The sequence below is a fragment of the Pseudophryne corroboree genome, chromosome 2, assembly GCF_028390025.1.
Source record: "Pseudophryne corroboree isolate aPseCor3 chromosome 2, aPseCor3.hap2, whole genome shotgun sequence".
Lineage (NCBI taxonomy): Eukaryota > Metazoa > Chordata > Amphibia > Anura > Myobatrachidae > Pseudophryne > Pseudophryne corroboree.
This window is the reverse complement of record NC_086445.1, coordinates 463,357,370-463,380,376: the sequence shown is the minus strand read 5'-3', so window position 1 is coordinate 463,380,376 and position 23,007 is coordinate 463,357,370. Positions and strand designations below refer to the sequence as shown.

Genomic DNA, 23,007 nt, shown 5'->3' with positions numbered 1-23,007 from the left:
AACAATTTTCGCGATAATCCTTTTTTTGCAAATTTGCAATTGAATAGGGTAATTCGCTCTCCCGCGAAAGGTCTTTTTTTACAGCTAAAAAAAGCCAAAATGTCAAAAACATCAATCGCATTAAATTACAGCGATTTTGCACCTATTTGAATCCGCCCATTAGTCCTTCAACGCTTTTTGGGTCACAATTAGACAAAACATGATGGATAGGACTAGTATATTTTCTCTTTCTCTGAAATGAACCCTCACACCAAAGACACCAGCTAATACCAGTCAACTTTCCAGTTTAATAAAATATATTTATTTAAAAAAGTTTTTAAAAGTTTAAAATGTTGAGCATTCTTACATGATACATATATCCACGTAGGTGACCTCTTTTGGAGCAGTTATAACACCTTCAATTGCCTCAGATGAATGTATGAGCTGTAGATAAATACAAAATATATTAAAAACTGCACCTATCAGGGGGGGATTGGTCAGTGCGAGATTACCAGCGCCTCCACACATTGGTGGTCATTCCGAGTTGTTCGCTCATTGCCGATTTTCGCTATGCTGCGATTTGTTACTAAATGCGCATGCGCATGGTACGCAGCTGGCATGCGCTTAGTTATTTAACTAAAAACTTAGCAGTTTTGCTGTTGTTCGTGCTGTGCTTTTCAATCGCACTGCTGATCGGTGAATGATTGACAGGAAAGGGGCGTTTATAGATGGTAACTGAGCGTTTTTCGGGAGTGTGCTAAAAAACGCAGGCGTGTCAGGGAAAAACGAGGGAGTGTCTGGAGAAACGGGGGAGTGGCTGGCCGAATGCAGGGCGTGTTTGTGACGTCAAACCAGGAACTAAACTGACCGAGCTGATCGCAATCTAGGTGTAGGTCTGGAGCTACTCAGAAACTGCTTGAAAATATTTAGTAGCAGTTCTGCTAATCTTTCGTTCGCTATTCTGCTATGCTAAGATACACTCCCAGAGGGCGGCGGCCTAGCGTTTGTAATGCTGCTAAAAGCAGCTAACGAGCGAACAAATTGGAATGAGGGCCATAGTTACAGCTGGAGTGAGAACCCACAGCTGAATTTTACAGTACACAACCTTAGCAGTGCCACCACTGTAGAGAAAATTGGGAGGTTGTGCAGGTTAAGACCCATTCATGGCCAACTCTAGAGTAGCATTGGATCATAGCTGAGGCATTCATTGTTTCTGTAGTGCAGAAACGTGCAGTCAGGGAATGCCATACCACCTATCAAACTACTGAGATTTTATATAAAAACAATCAGAGTAATACAAAGAAGATATTTATAATAAACATCTTCTTATTAATTGTAATCCTTTTTATAGTACTGTCACCAGCTTTGTGGCGATCCTTGGAGCTCTAGGGAGACAAGAGATGAGGCAGCAACAGCTCTGCATCCGTTCTATAGTCAGACACTGCTTTGCCACACCACGGGCAGTAAAGCTGCACAGAAAGGGAGCTAATAGAAGCATCTGAGTGTGGGGGTGGGCCTTGTGCACTGATAGACACTCAGATGTGTCATGTGACCAGGAAGTTCACTGTAGTTGGAGCTCAGTCAGCAGCAGCAAGAGAAGACACAGGGATGCAGGTAGAATACTCAATAGACACTGTAGCTTAGTGTAGGGTGGGGAGAGTTACAGTGAGTAGGGCGTGAGATAGGCTCCCAGCATTCATACCCATCTCCACGTGTGCCTCCCCAGCCATTCACCTAACCGCAAATCACTGTTGTAGTGCGTGTGTGTGTGTTAAGGTATTAATGTAATGGGTCATTTTTTATATAATTTGATTTGGATGCAAATACTGTAATTAGAAGTTGACATTTGAATTTTGATACACCTGGGTCTAGGGCACCTATTTTTCCATTTTCGCTATGCCTCATGTCAAAATCTGACAACACCACAGCAACGGTATCCAGTCTATAGATCTACACTAAAAAGGTCTACAGTCCATAGGCAGACCACTAATGGTTGACATGCATTAGGTCGACAGGGTCAAAAGGTCGACATGTAAAAGGTAGACAGGTAAAAAGGTCGACAGTTTCAAAAGGTTGACAGGGTCAAAAGATCGACATGGCAATGGTCAACACAAGTTTTATAATTTTTCTTTTTTTGTTCAGCTTTGTCATACTTTACTATCCACGTGGACTACAATTGGGAAAAATATACTATCCACGTGGACTACGATTGGGAAAAATAACCCACTAGGCACCTTGACCGAACCATGGAAAACGAAGCAAGCCATGCAAGGGGATGCAGTATACTAATGGGGCATGTTTGTGGCAAAAAGTGCCAAACACCCCCCTACCCCCCCCCCAAAAAAAAAAAAATTGTGTCTACCTTTTTTGTGTGGACCATTTCCATGTCGACCTTTTGACCCTGGTGACCTAATGCATGTTGACCATTAGTGGGCTACCTGTTGACTCTAGACCTTTTAAGTGTAGATCTAATAACCCCAAAGCAACACCACAGGACCCCATATTACCTTTAGAAAAATGTATAAGTAGAAACATGACATTTTTAGAGGACACTTTTACATCTAATTTAATTTAAAGCGTATTTTTATAGCACAACATTTCTGAGACACTGACATCCAGTGACTAATGGCCTAATTCAGATGTACAGTATGCAAACCTGCTTTGTGCATGCCTCCCAACACTGGAGAATCTGGATGTGGGAACGAACATCCAAAAAGGGGGCAGAGCTTTGGGAAAATGGGTGGAGCCTCACAGCTTGCATCACTATGGGGGCGTGTCCAGCACTTTCCGAGATGCTAGGCAGCCATCAGCCTCTGCTTGCACTGTAAATAGATGATGTGTGCACCCATTGCTTACCCCTAAACTCCCCCCCCCCACACACACACACACACAGTGGGAGACTGCGGCCCACATATGGGACAGCAGGACGGTCCCAGAAAAATATGACTGTCCCACTGAATGCAGAGCAGTTGTGAGGTATGGTTTATGTACATCTCCGATAGTCTGTGGTCGCACTGCGCATGTACAGATCCGGTTCTGCAAGATTACTCACGGTGCCCCCTAAGCTGCAGCACGATTGACATGTTGCGGCCATATGGAGTTGGAGCTGGGGCGGCAACATCCAGCATTGCAGAAAATGGGGGCGTCCTGAGGGTTCTCACATGAAGGATCTTCAGATACAGCAGCGGATCTCAGAAGCTGTCAGGATGCGTCTATTTAGGCACCTCCTGCAGCATTACCAGACTTTCTTACAGCAGCTCCGTCCAAAAACACAGCTGCCATGTGAATAGCATCCATCTCTACCGTGAGTACAATAAAAGTGAGCCTGTTTATATCAAGGGGTATATGCAATTGTGGTCGCATTCCCGAAAATGTCGGAAAAACGGGACATTTTCGCCCCAAAATTTTTTTTGACAATGCAATTCAGTACTTTTCGTCAAAAAAACGGACTTTCCAAATTCGACTTTTTGAAATTCGACATTTGTCAAATTCGACATTTCTGCAATGGTACAAATGCGGCAATTCGACAAAAGTATATTCAATTGAAGTTTGGAAATTCGACAACAGTGCTTTTAGACAGTAAATTCGTCATTTCTCAATCCGCCACACTTTGGTGGCGGAATCTAATAAAAAATGTTAAAAATATGTTTTTTTTTGTGCTTTTTTTAATTGGTAATAGCATATCTATTTATATTAGAAGGGATTAGGTACTTGGTTTGTCTATTTTGGAGGCACAAGTATTATTTATATATTTTTAAAAATATTATTATTATAATTTTTTTTTTTTTTTTTAATGGAATGGTAAAAATCAGAAAAAAAATTGTGTGGGGTGTTCCCTCCTAAGCATAACCAGCCTCGGGCTCTTCGAGCCGGTCCTCGTTCTAAAAATCCGGGGAAAAAACTGACAGGGGATCCCCCGTATTTTTAAAACCAGCACCGGGCTCTGCGCCTGGTGCTGGTGCAAAAAATACGGGGGACAAAAAGAGTAGGGGTCCCCTGTATTTTTTACACCAGCATCGGGCTCCACTAGCTGGACAGATAATGCCACAGCCGGGGGACACTTTTATACAGCGCCCTGCGGCCATGGCATTAAATATCCAACTAGTCACCCCTGGCCGGGGTACCCTGGGGGAGTGGGGACCCCTTCAATCAAGGGGTCCCCCCCCCAGCCACCCAAGGGCCAGGGGTGAAGCCCGAGGCTGTCCCCCCCATCCAAGGGCTGCGGATGGGGGGCTGATAGCCTTGAGAAAAATGAAAGAATATTGTTTTTTCCAGTAGTACTACAAGTCCCAGCAAGCCTCCCCCGCATGCTGGTACTTGGAGAACCACAAGTACCAGCATGCGGGTGTAAAAACGGGCCCGCTGGTACCTGTAGTTCTACCGGAAAAAAAATACCCAAATAAAAACAGGAGACACACACAGTGAAAGTAAAACTTTATTTCACACCTGCCGACACACACATACTTACCTATGTTGACCCGCGAGACTGTTGAATCCGTTTTTTATTGAATATGTTAAATTCCGGCACCCACTTGCCGGAATTCGACGATCGAATTGTGTCGAATTAAAAAACTGCGAAAAATTGCCGCGATTCGCCGGCAATTGCATATACCCCCAAATCTTAATTGTCCCTTTATGCTATTTTAAATGTTAGACGTTGTGCTATAGGATATACAGCTGCATGAATATCACATTCAAAAAGGTTGGTGTGATTTTTCAGGTTTATTTCTTTGAACAAAAAGGTTTTAGATGGATTTGAAAAGTCATATGGACCATGAAATCATTGAGAGATGCAATTAGAGAAGCCGTATGTCTCTAGCTTACGTAGCGTATTCTGCCCTCAGGAACAGGGATGATGTAACATCCTTCTCGGAAACTACTTATGTAATACCTAAAAACGAGCTGCATAAATAAATATCCAGCTTAGTCATCCATCAGGACAGTAGCAGATTATGAATATGTAGCGTCACAGCTTGCTCTCTTACAAGACAGTTTTGCACATGTAAGGAATGTTTACAGGAGCACAATGCAGTGTTGAACAAAAAGGTAAGCTGAAAGTCACTAAGGACCAGGGAGTATATTTACTAAAGGTCGATTTTGTTTGTTTTTGTTTGATTTTAGGTCGATGTTAAATCGATTTTAATCAGTGTTGGGCATCTAAGGTTAAAACACCCATTTACTAGCAGATGATTTTAGATATTAATTGTTAGTAAATATGTGTTTTAACCCTGGAAGCCCAGAATCGATTAAAATCGTTGTAACATCGATTTAAAATCGATCAAAAACAAACAAAATCGACCTTTAGTAAATATACCCCCAGGTGAGTAAATTCTAGTTATTGTCAGGAGCATCAATGATGCATATTTACTGGTCAATGTTATGCTTGCAGTATTTCACAGGACAACACATTGCATGAGATTTACTAGACCTGCAAAAGTTTGCATCCGTCAACTGTGAATTTTGTCTACCAGTAGTGTCTTTGCTATGCTGTTTTAGCAGAGTGCTGTGCATCTTGCAGATGGGAGAATGGGCTCCTCATCCTGGGGCACAACTCCTGATTTGTCGAGGAGGGATTGTATGCAGTCTTTTCTACCCGCTTCCTCTAGTTGATTAGCTGGCATGAAAAACTGGCACAACCTTCCTGCACCCCTCTGAGATCTCTTGCCCTAGACAGAGCAGGATGTCACCCCAGCATTTCCTTATGTGGTGTCTGTTCTCCGCTCTTTGAGGGGTTTTATTTGCATAGACAGTTGAGTGGTGTCCAGGGCAATATTACTGCTGCTGAAGTACATGAACTTGTTTGAGCTGTGGAAGGAGCTGCTAGCCTGCAGAAAGGTGGGAGCAGGGCCTGCTCTACCATTAGGCAGCTTTAGGCGTCTGCCTTGAGGCGCCGGCCTCTGGAGGGCGCCACTGAATTTATCAAGCTCATTCTTTTCCTCTGCGTTGGCCGCTGCTGTGGGTCTAATCAGGTACATCCATCACTATCAGGCTGTACCACATAGTGTCTCAGTGCTTCTTCTATGTTTACATGTGTAACATCAAGTCATGTGAAGGCACATAGGAGGCTGATGTAACTGTGGCTCCCAAGAGACGCCCCCATGGGTCCTCAGAGTCCTCATAGCCCTGATGCACCTACTGCAGGCCCCTGGATCCCGACTCTCCAGCAGCAAGCAGCATCTGACTACATGTCTGCACCCAAAGCATCGCTGTAGTGATGCTGCCGCCTGTAAAAGGAACCATTCAAACGAGAAAGAAACCACTTAGGTACGTATCCCACAGAGGTTTCTGCGGGACCATAGACAGTACAGATCTTACAGCCCAATGGGTGGTTTGCACTTGTAAACAGCATAATAGAGAAAACATAGGCAGTGGGGCACAATACAGTACATATGTGTGTGTGTGTGTGTGGGGGGGGGGGGAGATCAGTAATGACCTTACAGATGGGGGATGGAACTCAATGTGGACCATACAAATATAGGTATGTGTGTATATGTCTCTATCTATCTATCTATATATACAAATATATCCTTACAGCACTCAGCAAAAATGTTTATATTGGCCTCAGTGTCCTATAGGAGGTAGAAAGAATTATTGTCACTCAAGGATTTGAAAGTGTAAGTATATTATTTACAATATGCTTTTTTCACTTTAAAAGACCTTGAGTGTTGTCCCTTTTCTCTGTATACTGTACTGTATGTATAATGATGCAATTCACCCCAGCCCACCTAGTGGCCACCTGCATCTACCCTACGAGAGGTGGTGGTGGTGGTGGAGATTGCAAGTTAAGGGGCGCTAGGCTGAGGCTTTGCCTAGGGTGCAGAGAGACCTTGCAGCAGCCCTGGGTGAGAGCGGTGGCTGTCTTGGCTCTGGCATGTGGGGTGCTGAACAGAGTCCTGGGGCTCAGACCATGCATCCACCTTCCTAGCCTGCCCTTCACTGTCAGAGCAGCTATGATGGCTGCTGTCTGGGACAAGAAGACTCTGCTGGTTGGCTGTGTAGCGATGACTAAGCATAATCTAATGTAAAACAAGTAGAGCCGTAGCTAGACTATTGTGTGCTACTGGGCGAGAGAAAACTTTATTGTAAGGTTAATAACTTGTTGCTGGCATATTATAATTTGTGCAGTACTGACTGGCATAAAATTAGTTGGGGCACTTGGTTTGATATATTAGGGATTGTGAGCAGTCCTTTGTGGCACAATAATCTAATTTAACTGTAGCCCCTTTGTCCACCTGGTCTTTAATATCCAGGGAACCGCAGGAGCTATATGCACATAAACCCAACCAAAATGGCAACCTGCAGTATGGACTTCCCAAGATGAACACTGCTTGATCAATAGAGGGGGAGTATATCCGCCCGGGAGTGGTCTAGAAGGGGGTGATATAATAGGAGGCAGAGGGCATGCAGAGGGGGACCTGGCAGGAAACACAGGGCCAAAGGATATAAAAAGAGGCTGGATTGACTCCAAACAGTGGGGGTAATTCAGACTGCATCGCTGCTGTGGCAGCGATCGCAGTCTGAATATTTTTGTAGAGTGCATTTGTGATTTTTTTGTGTGGAGTGCACACGCCCAGCAGGCACACTGCGCGTGCACACCCCGGGAGCCTGGTGAGATGCTAAAAGCATCTCAGGGTTGCAATCGCCTCTGCCTGATTGACAGGCAGAGGCAGTCGTGGGGCGGGAGGAGTCGTGCCAACGGTGTTAGAATGCCATTGGCGGTGCGCAGTCCGGACAACGCAGGCATGTCCTGGTCCTTGGGGGGGGGTAGGCCATGGCGGCTGTGTGAGGTCACGCAGCCGATGCGACCCGGGACGCGGCGGGTAGCTCCCTGCCAGAGCACAGGAGCTGCACAGACAGGGAGCTACTCGCCGGGTGCAAAAGCAATGCCGCTGTGCGATGCTTTTACACCAGTGCGGGTGGGGGGGCAGAGCCAGGCATGCGGAGCGGACTAGCCCTGTGCTGAACGTCCTCCCACATGTCTGAGAAAATGATCGTAGATGTGCTACATTTAGCACATCTATGATCAGATCTGAATTAGGCCCAGTGTTCCTGCAGTAGTGGAGAGGCAAGTGGTGCAAGTATGCAGGTACGCTTGGGTATGGAGTACCATTAAGAATTTGGCAGCAGGTACGCAGTACCACCCATTGCACACTTTGCACCTGTGATTGCCATTACCGCTATTATAATGCACTGTCTAGCAACAAGACCATGGTATTCGGCAGCTTGATGGTGCCTCCCACTTTGTCAGGGCTACAGGGAGCACAACGGTGACATCATGAGATCACATCACGCTTATTCTCCTGGCGCCCTCGGCTGGCATGAAGAGAGGAGCCTGGGGACTGGGCTGGGTGCCTTTTCCCGCAGTGTCCAGCTGTTTACCTTCACTCGGCTCAAGTGATGCATTGGCACTGAGCGGCTTTTGTTCTTCATAGGCTGGGCTGCTGGGCATATCCCTGGCTTCACTGTGTGGCGTAACTGCTATAGTAATGGGGGCATTACTATATATTTCTATTATTATGGAGCATTACTATATATTTCTTTTGTAATGAGGGATACTACCATATATTTCTATTATACTGGGTGCACTACTACAGTATATATTCCTCTTATAATGGGTGCATTACTATGTATTTTTATTAAATTGGGGGCATTATAATATATTTATATTATACTGAGGGCATTACAATATATTTCTATTATACTGGGGCTAATATTATATATTTCTAATATGCTGGAGGCAGTACTATATATTTCTAGCCTTGCCTCCAGAATGCAAAGAAAAGGGACTATGCTGTGTGGCCACACCCCTAGTGTAAAATAGCCACTCGCCCTAGTGTCATGTGACCACGCCCCCTCATGACATGGGACCACTCCCATTTTTCAGCACACTCAGTACCACTAAGAAAATATTTCTACTTGCAGCACCACTGGGAGAGACTGACTGCCATTGAAGTCAGACCTGCCTAGGCATGTGTCTGCTGGAGAACAACCGCTGAGGATCTGAATAGCAGGGCAATACCTCTCTGTGGTGACTGGAGAGTGGGCTGTAGTAGAGAGCAGAACATTCTTGGATGTGCAGAGAGCTGTGTGGAGCTGACGCTGACCCGTTGGGAGAGCCAGGCCAGTACTGACAGAGCTCTAATTGGCTTTGGATCAGCTGTCCCCACACTGGAGCAATATTTAATTGCTCTGGAAATTTTTTACTCACTGCTGCTTCTTGCAGCAAGTTGGATACTGATCGGGAGCCACTGATAATTAATATAATGAACAGGCCCCTTTATGAGAAAAACAGTAATTAATAAGTACACAAAAGTTGGATGGAAGAGATTAAATACATATAATACTACAAATGTAAATGTCAGATTTAGCTGTATGAATCTGTTGAATAAGAATTAGTACTGGCTCATTCCATGGTAACAAACGTTACATTTTGAAATATATTTAATGAGAAATATATTTTTTTGAGCATGTGTTTTGCATATTTTGTGCAAAGTAAATGTTGTTTGTGTGGTAGATGATATGCTTTAATTTTGATGCAAAGCTTGCCATGAAAACTGGTAACAAACGTTACATAAAAAGACCATTTTCATGGAATGACCCTACTGCACTTTTATAAATAGGGCATATATCACCCCCCATCACCTTTACTGTACCTTCTTACAAAGTAATTACTACTCTTTTTTCCCCATAACTCAATTCTAAGGCGGAATTCAATTGTTTTTAGTGCTGCGATAATTAATGGGCATGCGACAGAACAATTCAATTGTTTTGGGCGCATTATCGAAGGTTTATGTATATGTGTGACAACAGATATAGACGATATTTGCAGCATGAATGTAACACAGGTCTTTACTCAGCCTGAGGCAGACACGTAATGAATATATAAACAACAGACCAAACAGGAAGTGAGTCACCTCGACATGACATCACTTCCCTATATATACAGCATGCATTTACATCCCCTCTTTTAACTGGAAGGATACAGAACATAGGTGAAGCATTTTCAACAATGTTAGGCGTGAACAAAAGAAGATTATTATATAATAAAGTCTTGGAACTTTGGGTTGAGTTTGGACACACGGCCCGATCTGGTAATGGTACACTGGGAACCTATAGGCATGTCCGCTGTTACACCAGAGGGCTCTATTACTTCAGAAGTGGTCTCTGAGGAGGGACTGTCCATGCAATGCGAATTATCACTGACATTAGTTGCAGCTGTGATAGAAACTGATGAGTCCGGCTGTGTAGAGCTTTCTTCAGGTACACTTAACAGATGGCGGCAGTTGCGTTCATAGAGGGCACTATCTGACTGTACCACGTAGCTATTTGGACGACCTGCAGGATGCTGAACCACCTCCATTCTGTCAAATACTTACTTGGTTTGCATGCGGACAGGCTGGCCTGGAGCCAGTGGTGGCGGGCGGTATGCTGATATGTATAAGAAGCTTTGACAGCCATTCTGCGCTTGCTGATGTTCTTCTGTACCTGTGGCTTTACTCTGGGTTGCAGGAGCTGCTTTGCCATTGGGATGCTTGTGCGGGTGCACCATGCTAATAGGCACTGTGCAGGGGATGGAAGTCCACCTTGGGGCATGTTTCTCAAGTTTAACAGTGCCAAGTATATGTCCGATCCATCTCGTGCACACTTCTCCATTAGGTGCTTTGCAGAGCAGACTGCACGCTCTGCCAATCCATTTGACTGTGGGTAGTGTGGACTACTAGTAATGTGCTGGAAGTCCCATGTATTCGCAAAGTCCTTGAACACTCTACTCTTGAATTGCATGGCATTGTCAGTGAGCAACTGCTGTGGGGTGCCATGTGCTGCAAAGTGTCTCTTCAGCTTTGCAATGACCATTTGACTTGTGGTGCTGGACAAGTAGTTTATTTTGAACCATCCTGAATAGGAGTCAACTAGTACCAGGTACTCCTTCCCCCTCCATTCGAATAGATCAGCCGCAAGAATGGACCATGGAAGATCAGAAATGTCATGGAGCAGCATGGGCTCCCATGGCAGGTGTGGACTCAAGGTATTGCAGGGTGTACAAGATGAGACAGCACGGTCAATGTCACCGTACATGGAGGGCCAGAACGTGGTTTCACGGGCACTACACTTGATAATCTCCAGGCCGGCATGGCCCTGGTGCATCTGCTGGGTGTAGAACATCTGAAGGGCAGCCGGAATCACAAAGAGATGACCCCGCAGGATGACACCATCAACAACGGTAAGTTCATCTCTCATACAGTAGAAGGTGCGAAGGCAGTGCGGCAGTTCCTTGGAAGAGGATGGCCAGCCGGTGAGAATCACAGCAGACAGACGTTGACAAAGATCATCCGCAAGTGTAGCAGCACGCAGTTCGTCCAGCCACTTGGTAGAGAGCACCTCCACAGCCATGACCTCATAGTCATCCTCAGCAGCGTTCATGTCAGTAGTTGAAAGGAAGGCTCCAGACAGAGCATCAGCAACGTTCATTTCTTTGCCTCGCGTATATATGACATCTAGGTTGTACCGCTGCAGCTTGAGCATCATGCCCTGAATGCAAGAAGAAGTAGTGTGGACGGGCTTCTTCAGTATGGTGATGAGAGGCTGATGGTCAGTTTCCACCGTGACAGGATGGCCATAGATGAAGTCGTGGAAACGGTTGCAGGCGAACACCAGTGCCAACAGTTCTTTCTCAATTTGTGCATACCTGGTTTCAGTGTCAGTGAGGGCCCTGGAAGCAAAAGCCACCGGTTTGTCATGTTGGAGGCACACGGCCCCTAGACCACTCTGTGAAGCGTCGGCAGAGAGGACTACTGGATCATGCACATTGAAGTATCACAGTACCGGGGGATTCATCAGCATGGTCTTCAATCGATCAACAGCAGCGGTGTGTGTGTTCAACCAGCACCATTCTGAGTCCTGGTGGAGTAGCTGCCGCAAAGGTGCTGTGGTTTCACTGTATTGCGGAACAAATTTAGATAGGTAGTTGGTCATCCCCAGGAAGCGCTGCAGTGCCTGTTGGTCGGATTGGAAGTGGCATTTGCTGGATGGCAGTGATTTTATTCGGGTCCGGTTTGACGCCTTGACTAGTGAGTACGTGGCGCCACTTCTGTAACTCTAAACCTGCATTTGTTTGGGTTGAGCTTAAGGTTAAAAGCACAGGCCCATTCAAGTACTTGGTGCAGTCGCTGGTTGCGTTCTTCCTTGGTGCGGCCCCATACCAGGATGTGATTGACGATGATTTCACAGAGATAGCCTGCAAACAGTTGCTTGATGCAACGCTGGAAGACCTCACTGCCTGTGGTGATTCCATAGGGCATGCGCAGGAAGACATACTGCCATATAGGGGTCATGAAAGCGGCGAGCAGGGACGAAGCTCTGTCCAAAGGGATTCTCCAGAATCCGCACTTTGCATCCAGGGTACTGAAAACTGTAGCACCTGGCATGTCAGCAATCACTTGCTGGATGGTGCGGAGAGGGTGATATGGATGCAGCAGTGCTTTGTTCAAGTGTACTGGATCAATACAAAGACATTTATTTATTTATTAACAGTTTCTTATATAGCGCAGCAAATTCCGCTTTACAATTTGAAATAACAATAACAAAATGGGTGATAACAGACAGTCATAGAGGTAGGAAGGCCCTGCTCGCATGCTTACAATCTATAGGCATACAGTCCCATCCTTTTTTGATGCGGCTACCATGGTGGACACCCACTTTGTTGATTCCTCTATGGGGGCAATGATACCCAATTGAGTCATTCTGTGGATCTCTTTAATGACTTTGTCTTTCATTGTGACAGGAACCCCCCGGGAGGGGGGGGGGGGCACAGACAGTAGGTACAATAGAGTCATCCAGCCTCATATGGTGCACAACAGGGTCCTCTCTGTCTTCTCCGTCAGCGTATACAAAAGCATCTGATTTGTCCACAGCATCGGTGCCTGCGAGGTTCAGCAGCGTGTATGCCTGGACTTTTTATTATTTCTCTGAAAGGCCTGCTATGGAGTATACGTGCCATTCCTTTTTAAACCTCAGCCAGTTGTCAGCCACATTTTCATCAATTATCAGCGGATCTATTCTCCTCAGACCTTGTGCCATGGCATCCCAGTTCTGACACCATGTATATGTGTGACAACAGATATAGCTGAAACTTGCTGCATGAATGTAACACAGGTCTTTACTCAGCCTGAGCCAGACATGTAATGAATATATAATCAACAGACCAAACAGGAAGTGAGTCACCTCGGCATGACATCACTTCCCTAGATACACAGCATGAATTTACAGTTTAACTGCATAGAATGGCTCAAATCGTCAAAAGCTCTGGTTAGCACACATATATAGCAGTTTGGGTGCCCAAAACCCAGGCTTTTCGATGATTTCTGCTCACCACCTTAGAAGGCCACAAGCAGACATCATGCTATCACACCCCTCGGTAGGAACAACTGAATAGATCTGACAGGCAAGCAAAAAAACTGTTAATTTCCCTGATAAGATGTCATCACAAACATGCTTTATAGGTGTGCCCTATGATTAGTACTAGTAGAGACTGTTGAAAAATGCTACAGAATATGAGGCCAGGTTCTCACTGACATTGCCATAATGTTTTCACTAAGCAAGTGAAATGCAGAGCAAATGCTTGTGACAGGTGTTTATTACTATCATGTGAAGCTCCCTGTAAGATTCCACAATGAGTTTCCAGTATCTGCATGTATGATGAATGTGTGATGGAGCTTTATGTCCATCCTTGAAACTCATTGACGTTATGTTGTTATTATAAGCTAAGCTTCTGCTAAACCATGTAGTGTCGGTTCTCTTGAACATTTCAAATTACATTTTGATGACTTCAGCATGCATATGATGGAACAGCAGTATAATGGACTTGGAATCAGTGTGGGCATACAAGTACATTGCAGCATTTAACCCAGGTAATAATTCACATATACAGTTATGTACAGTCTAGAGCCATAGGGGTATATTTACTAAGGTGTGAGATTTTTTAGAACTGGTGATGTTGCCCATAGCAACCAATCAGATTATATCTATTATCTTCTAGAAGCAGGTAGATAAATGTTATATAGAATCTGATTGGTTGCTATGAGCAACATCACCAGTTCTAAAAAAACTCCCACCTTAGTAAATTTACCCCATAGTTTCATATACTTTAGATGTCACAATAAGCTTGTAGACAGGGAAAGATTCTAAAATGTATTTTTTTAATATTAATAAGAAAAATTCTAGTTCCCTTACCTCCAAAATATAGCAATGTATCTAGTGATTATCTCCAGTGGCAAATTTCCCATTAGCCATGTGAGGCACGTACCTAGGAGCAGCACTTGTTGGGTGGCAGCTTTATTGGTACTGTCAGCTCAAAAAGTACCAATAACTGCAAAATATTGCCACTGTACTGTCCCATGGGATGCGGTCAAGTTCCTGCTGGCACAATCCCGACCGGCACAATCCTAACATATTCTCCCTCCGTGGATGTCCATGACACCCATAGAGGGAGAATAAATTAGTGTGCCGAGCATAGCGAGGCACTGTGCCTGCGAGGGGCTGCGCTCAGCTCGCCACCCCTTTCGGGATTGTGCTGGTCAGGATTCCGGTGTCGGTATTCCGACCGCCGGGATCCCGTCCAGCGGGATTTCGTACTGATCCCTGTCCCATATGCCACCTTGAATGGAGTGTAAATGGGTAGGACATACACAGACTGCTCCTGTAAGCTGTCCTACTTAGTAAATATGTGTTACATAATTAAAAATAAAAAAATCATAGTTGCTCTTTTATTATTCTATTAAATTGGCTATCCTAAAATGAGGGCTTATAACCAATCAATAAAAGTAATAAAATTAGGCAGGCAGGGTACGTCTTCAGCCTTAAATCTGCCCCCATGTCACATACCTTTCTATTTATTCCTTCCCTTCCAAGGGGATATGACTCAATGGGCAATAACATACAATTTTCACAATGGCACAGGGCAAGCTATTGTGATGCCCAGTATCTGTCCCCTGATCCCTGCTAACTGCACCGCTGTCCCCGCAGGGGTTAATAGATTGTCCGGTTTCTGGGCAACCCCAGCTGGATGATGTCAGCAGCTAGCAGGGAAACACTAGGACCCAGAAGGATGACAGCCACAGCACCTGGAGAGTGGAAAGATCCAGAGCCCCAGCAACAGGCTGACCTGTGAACTGAGGAAGGGGAGGAGCCTGTGGTGAGGGAAGAGAATGCTGAGTGAGGAGACAGAGCCAAGCTGAGTAGAGCTGCCTGGGAGCTGGCTTGTACCTGAGAGTGCTGACTAGAGGAGTGGGGTGCAGCTGTGAAAGGACAGCAGGAAGCTCCAGTGACTGGAGAGATCCCCTCAGCCACCAGGAGCCGCAACACAGGGACAGAGAGTGGTGCAGACATCACAGTGTGACCAGCCAGGCAATAACACCCCAGGGTAAGCTCCTGTAAAATCAGAGGGAGGAGAGAGCCAGCAACAGACAGACCCTCAGGGAATCCCCAGTCTGATACCTGACAGCCAACCTCCTAAGTGCCCAGTCAGTCAGTGTGAGGCTGTGAGCCAGAAGGAGAGAGAGGCCAGATAGAGCAGGAGCTAGAGACTCTGTGGTGAACTTTTACTAAGGGCAGCTGGGTAACCCCCACATTGGAAGATAGGCATTCAGCCAAGTGTGATACAACAGACTGTCAGTGGGAACTCTACTACAACTGACATCCAGCTGCTATTCAGAGTAAGAAACCAACAAACCATCCCTTATCACACAAAGTGAGAGACTTGGACAGTGATATAGTTATTGTCACACCCTGCAGGTTCCATTACAGACTGTAGTGGGGGACATGAACTCACCAAACCAGGAATTGTACTACTTCCATTTGGCTTTCCTAACAAAGAGAGACATATTGCTTTGCTAACTAAAAATGCAACTGCCACCTGGAGGACACTAGAAATATTGCCAAGGTTCATTTAATTAATATTGTACTACATGCAAAAGTGAGTACTACATTTGCAAAGGTGTGCTTAACCGTGAAGTGTGATGTAACTAACTGGCGTTACCTGAAAGATATTACTGTAGCAGTTATGATTGTCATGTGTTTTACCTGATTTGGTGCCATTGTATATGTTAAACCATTTTCTTTCAAAAACAGCAGTGACAACCTTGTTCCTTATAATAAAATACCAGTCACTGTTCTAACGCGTGGTGACATGTTTGTTGTGATGTTTGGGGGTCCTTGTCTCTCTGCCTAGTCCCCGAGGAAGCCTGAAGAGAGAGTGTACAGAAGGCCAAGGAAGAAGATCAGGAAGCGCAGGTACCACTCGATCCACTCATACACCGCCACTCCATCACTAGTGGCATATCACATTTGGCGTCCGCGAACAGGATACGAACAAAATGACGGATCCACGGGTTCCCACTACCCCCACATCAGCATCCGGCAGGAGGATGCTACCAGAGTCACCCGGGCAAAGAAACACGACCACCAAGGCGGCATCACTGTTGACTATGCCCTACTACTTTGGAGCACCATGGTTACCGACATATGCAGGAAAACAAGTTCCGGGTTCCAGTACATTTAAAGAATTTAAAGACAAGATGTATTCCATGTTCCGCCTGTACTCACTAACCGAAGAACAGAAAATAGAGATCGTGATGGGTCAATTGATGGATTCGGCATTACGGGAAGTGAGGGCATGGGAAAACAGTGAAAAGAAGACCGTCAAATGCATCTTCAAGAAGCTGGTGACCATATTCGACTGCCAGACCATAGCAGAATTAAAGAGCCGCCTTTATGCGAGGAAACAAAGACCCGATGAATCACTGCGTGACTTTGCGCTGGCCCTACAAGAAGCTGCAAAGGCTATATGGGCCCTGGACGAACGAGAGGTGGAAGGGATAGACAGAACATTAACAGACCTATTTGTGGAAGGGGCAAGAGGAGAGACGATTCGCTCTCAAATGCGCATGGAGAGACGACAGCAACCAGGGAGCTCCTTCTCCGAATTCAAAGAGACGGTGCTGCAGATCCTTGGGAAAAATCAGAGTAATAATGTCGAGAAAGACGCGTCTTCGGAGTGGAGTGAAGAAACAGCTACAGAGAAACCACACCGCTCAGGAAATCTGATGGACTAACCCAAGTAGGAGCGGTCCTCCAGCAAGCGCAAGCCTCATCGGGACCAGATTCTATGGAAACGCTCAATCAAAAGCTGGCGGAGATGACGGTAAATCTCTCCCGAATGAACCGGAGGATGGATGAGTTCGACAGGGACCAAGATAAGAATAGACGCCGAGAGTGGCGGCCAGAATGAGGTGGGCGGAGTCGTCCTCGCTGGGACGTGGTAAGAGAATCTGGCCGAAGACCCACCGACCAGTTCGACTCTCAGGGGAGCCCGATATGCAGAGGGTGTCGACAGAGTGGCCATATCGAAAGGAACTGCCCTGCGGCTGCTTTAAACGAGGAACTCCCGAGGTAACGACCGACCTTCGGGAGAGGAACCAGTAAGTGGTCCACTGCCCCAAGTATGGTCCAGGTACGTCGGAGAGTGCCCGCACCTGAAGATTTGCATCAATGGAATGGAAATCCCAGCTCTGTTGGATACTGGGTCGCAAGTCTCCACCATCCGGATCACCGAGTTCCTTCAGCACTGGGACGAGGCCGCCATTGTGCCCCCACCAACCACCTGGCTCCATCTGCTGGCCAGCATCGGGCAACCCATAACGTATCAGGGTTACTGGGAAGCGGACACGAAAATTGGAAACGCAACATTGCCCCGGCAAGGGTATCTTGTCACCATGGCTCCCAACACTCACCTACCTCCCGCCATCCTGGGGATGAATGTCTTGAAGAACTGCCCTGATGAGCTAGTGGAAGCCCTTCGGCAGGAGATGCAGATAGCAGCCCCAGTGGAGCGGAGAGCCTTGCAGCAGACGGTGCACCTGCTGGAGGAGAAGAAATTCACCAACCATCGAGGGGAGGTGGGGAAGGCCAGAATCGCCGACCACCGGTCCATCCTCTTGAGGCCGAACTCCGAACATGTAATTTGGTGTAGGGCGAGAATCGGTCCAGGAGGACGAGATTATGAAGCCTTGGTGGAACCCTGTGACTCGGAGGGCCAACAACCCTACGCGGTAGCAAGAACGCTAGCAAAGGTGGAACACAGAAGAGTACCAGTACGCATCTTGAACCCACATCCCTACGCTATTAGACTGCACAAGCGCTGCCTGGTGGCGAAAATAAGCTCAATTGACTTCCAAGACATTGTGGGCCAGGGTGTGACCACAGCTGCCCAAGAGACGGCGACCGAGGGGCCGTCGACATCGAGTCAAGAACCCCCATGGTGGGCTGATATCCAGGTCGGCGACGCAGATACCCCCAATGAACAGAAAGCGGGAGTATTAAGAGTGGTGCGGCGGAATGCGGCAGCTTTTAGCCAATACCCATCTGATTTCGGAATAGCCGACAGAGTGTACCATCATATCCCTACAGGGACAACCCCCCCTATCAAGGAAAGACACCGACCCCATCCTCCAGCCTTGTACCAGCCTGTGAGGAAAATGATAGCGGAGATGAAAGACGCAGGAGTTATCAAGGAAAGTCACAGCCCATGGGCAGCTCCGCTAGTGATCGTTAAGAAGAAGGACGGCAGCCTTCGCTTCTGCGTTGATTACCGCAAGCTCAATGCAGCCACCCATAAAGACGCCTACCCGCTTCCTCGGATCGAAGAGTCCTTGACGGCCCTGAAGACTGCCGCATACTTTTCGACCCTTGACCTCACCAGTGGATACTGGCAGATTCAGATGGCCCCCGAGGACATGGAAAAAACAGCCTTCACAACGCCGATGGGCCTGTTTGAGTTCGAAAGGATGCCTTTCGGGCTGTGTAACGCGCCCGCCACATTCCAGCGCGTCATGGAACACTGTCTGGGACAGCACAACTTCGAGATGGTCCTGCTATACCTCGATGACGTAATAATTTTCTCGAAGAGTTACGAGGACCACTTGCAACACCTAGAAGAAGTGTTCAAACAACTGACAAAGTGTGGTCTGAAACTTAAGCCAACGAAATGTCACCTGCTCAAACCTGAGGTCCAGTACTTAGGTCACGTCGTCAACGCGGAAGACGTGATGCCCGACCCTGAGAAGGTCCGAGTTGTTCGGGACTGGCCAGTGCCGAAGACCGTCAGGGATGTCCGAAGCTACCTCGGGTTCGTGGGCTACTACAGACGTTTCGTGGAGCACTTTGCCAAAGTGGCAGCCCCGTTGCATGAATTGCTGAGAGGTCAGTCTGGCCGCAAAAGGAGGGGATCGTCACCGGTGCAGTGGGGTAAAGAACAGCAACAGGCCTTCCACCAGTTAAAGACCTCCTTGACGGAAGCCCCGCTATTAGCTTGCCCCGATTACGAGCAGCCGTTCCAAGTCTGCGCAGACGCCAGCCATCGTGGATTAGGAGCCGTATTGTTCCAGGTGCAGAATGGGCGTGAGAGAGTAATCGCATATGCCAGCAGAGGATTATGCAAAACAGAACGGAATTGCGAGAATTACAGCGCTTTTAAATTAGAACTACTCGCCCTAGTCTGGGCCGTCACAGAAAAATGTAAACACTATCTCGCTGCTACACCATTCATCATCATGACAGACAACAGCCCATTGGCTCACCTGTCCACCGCCCGGCTCGGCGCCCTTGAACAGCGATGGGTATCACGTCTTGCCAATTTCCAATACACTGTGTCCTACAGGAGTGGGAAGTCCAACGGCAACGCCGACGCACTGTCCCGGTTGCCCACCACCGATGTGGCGGAGGAAGGAAGAGACATTGTGGAAGAAATAGAGGCCCCAGTCTTCAAAGCCTCGAGGAAAAGATGGACGGTCACCTCAGATCCATTAGCCGTCATGGACCAACAGCGATCAGATTTCTCCGAAGCCCCTGCTGTAGACTGGGAAGCGATCCAGCGACAGAATCCAGTGCTGAAGGAACTCACAGCCCTCCTCCGACGTAACCACCAACTGACCCGGGCACAACGTGCCAAAGCGGATCCGGAGCTGGTAAAGTCACTGCGACATCGGAGACAACTTCACCTGAAACAAGGCATCTTAGTACGTACCAGTATTGACCCCGGTACTCACCAGACAGTGGACCAAGTGGTTGTTCCCAGGAAACAAGCAAATTTCCTACTTACCGCCTACCACGACAAGTCAGGGCATTTTGGTACACAAAAAACGGAAGCCATCTTGCGTACCTGGTACTTCTGGATAGGTCTGCATGATGACGTAGAACGATGGTGCCAGGACTGTTTCCCCTGCAACCTGAAGAGGCACCCAGATGCACATCAGAAGGACCATTTGCACCCCATCAAGAGTCACCGTCCGCTGCAAATTGTCGCTCTCGACCATGTGAAACTAGAGCCCAGCACCAGCGGACACAACTACGCCTTAACCATGACCGACCACTATAGCAAGCTCTTAGTGGCGGTCCCTGCGAAAGACTTGACTGCTAAGACTACGGCCGACTTATTCCTGAAACACTTCATCAGGCCCTACGGGTACCCCGAGTGCATACTAACTGACCAAGGGCCTGCCTTTGAGTCGAAGCTATTCTATGAACTGTGCTCCTACTATGGCTGCCAGAAAGCGAGAACGACAGCATACCACCCACAGGGGAATGGTTTGTGCGAGAGAGCTAACCAGACCCTCATTGGGATGCTCAGAAGCCTATCAGCTGGAGACCATGCCCGTTGGCCGACCTTGCTGCCTGAACTCGTCTACCTCTACAATAATGCGGAACACTCCTCCACCGGTTTCACACCATACTACCTTATGTTTGGTCGACAAGGTAAACTGCCTCAAGACCTCGAGCTTGCCCCCGCGCTAACGTCAACTGCCACTCCACAAACCGACTGGGTCCGTGAGCATCAGCGGAGAATCGAAGCGGCCAGAGAGCTGGTGGAGGTGCGGATGGAAACCGTCCGACACCGCCAAGAGAAGAATTACAACGCAACCAAGGTGGTTGTGATCTGGGCTCTGATCAGTGGTGCAAGTAGACAAAATTTCTAATATATATATATATATATATATATATATACATACAAGAATGGTATCAAGTTGCGCTCGGGATATGGAAAAGCAGCACCTCTAGAAGAATCCCTCGTCAGCAAGGATTCACAAATGATAAATACATACAGAATCTGAGGGCGCTAGTGACTTATTGCAGACAATCAATATAGTTTAAAATTTATTCTTAAAATACAATGTATGTCTCTACTTCATCTTTCAAATAACATTGTTATCATACAGGATGGATACAACATCAACAGATTTCAATATACACCAATCAAGTTTTGGCTCAATTACAATACCCAATTCAAATATATACCAATCAGGTTTTAATCAGATGTAGAACCCAACGCGTTTCGTCCCTTAGGACTTCTTCAGGGGTATTAGATCTGAATAAACAGAAAAAGTACAATGACTTAAAATCACAATACATAAATAAATAGAACCATCCAGACCCATTGGTTAGATACAAAAAATTAAACATAATTTTGAATAAATTAATATAATTTCCTTTACATTAGTACCCATATATAGTGAATATAATAACATAATTCAGACTATAATACAGTAGCCATTTTATTAGTGCCAGTAAATAGTGGAGATAGAGCAGGTGTCGTGAAATAAGTGATGAATAAATGTACTCCTACACTGTGACCTCATTTCCTCTTAATTCTGATTGGTAGACATTATACTACCTAAACACCCATATTAAAGTGTCCGAATCTGGGACCTCATTCCCCAAAATCGCCCCAACTCGCACTGCGGTAATTGATTACATCGCAGGGATGTATCAATTATTGCATGCAGCGACAGAGCTTGCGATAACACTCCACAGCATCATCAGGGCATGCGCCGCACCCGCTAACATCGCTGCTACTGCTGCCGCCCAGTCGACCCCCACCCCATCGCGACTACCCCTGCACGCCGCTGACCCCCCCCCCCCCCCCCAAGAAGATCAATATACTCACCAGTCCAGGGAGCCGGTCCGCACTGCTTCTACTGGGCTGCCCGGCGCCAGATCCTGTGTGCTGCGGTGACCCCCCAGTGCTGTAAAGTGCGCTGCCATTTTGCAGCGTCACTTTACTGCACCGGGGTCACATTGCAGCAGATGGGGGACCCGGCGCCCGGCAGCGTTCACCGGAGCAGCGGACACCGGCTCCCTGGACAGGTGAGTATGTTGTTGTTGTTTTTTTCTCGTTTTTTTTTTACTTTTTACACTGTGATCAGCTATGTGTGTCCATCGGAAACACATAGCTGATCACTCTGCTGAGTCCCCGCTCAGCTTTCTCTGCCAGGGGCAGAGAAAGCTGGGCAAATGCCACATTATCGCAGTGTTGCCCTGAGCTGGCAAGATTATCACAGGGCACACTGCAGTGTTTTTTCACATTTTTTTTTGTGTGTAAATTTGGCCACATCACATTTCCCATTATAAGTATGGGGAATGCGATGTGGGTTACTAAAAAAAAGTGAAAAAAGTGTTTGGAGCAGTTTTTCATGAAAACTGCTCCAAATGCTCTTTAATTCATTCAGGTGATACTAAAATAATGTGAAAAGGGTGTGAAAACACCCTTTTTCACATTATTTTAGTAAAAATAATGTTAATAAAGACCCCTTAGACTCTTCTGCGGCAGTGGACTATAGAGATTGCAATTGAATTTGGCAATGTGAATTCTAATAATTTTAGGACAGGATGGGGGAAGGAATCGTATAACAAAAACACTATTCATTTAATATATATCTGTTTGGGGGAAGGAGACAGAAAAGTAGTGGTTAGCGATTTCATGTCATTGCTTTGTTTTCCCAGACGGTCCAAGTGTTCCTGGATCTTGCAAAGCAACAACTAAACTTTAAAACACCAGTAGCAGCTGCAGAATTTTATCTGACTGGGCCATACTTACCTACTCTCCCAGAAGATGTGGGAGACTCAATTTGTTTGGGTAGTTTCCCGCACGCTGGGAAGAGTAGGCAGATCTCCCGCATCCTAGTGGAGCGGGCAGGATGC

The 23,007-nt window shown here is 46.6% G+C and overlaps 1 protein-coding gene across 3 annotated transcripts in view; it reads left to right on the top strand.

The window, feature by feature from the left end:
- The window catches only part of PHKG1 (phosphorylase kinase catalytic subunit gamma 1), a 138,949-nt gene that overhangs the window by 5,156 nt on the left and 110,786 nt on the right, over positions 1-23,007 (top strand). The window contains exon 1 of one of the 3 annotated variants that reach the window (XM_063953773.1): positions 4,924-5,025. The exons of 1 other annotated variant lie outside the window; for it this stretch is intronic. The gene's annotated coding sequence lies outside the window, so the exon portion shown is untranslated. Of the gene's footprint in view, positions 1-4,923; positions 5,026-15,185; positions 15,398-23,007 lie in introns of those variants that run through there. One more of the 3 variants, XM_063953774.1, reaches the window with a different exon arrangement.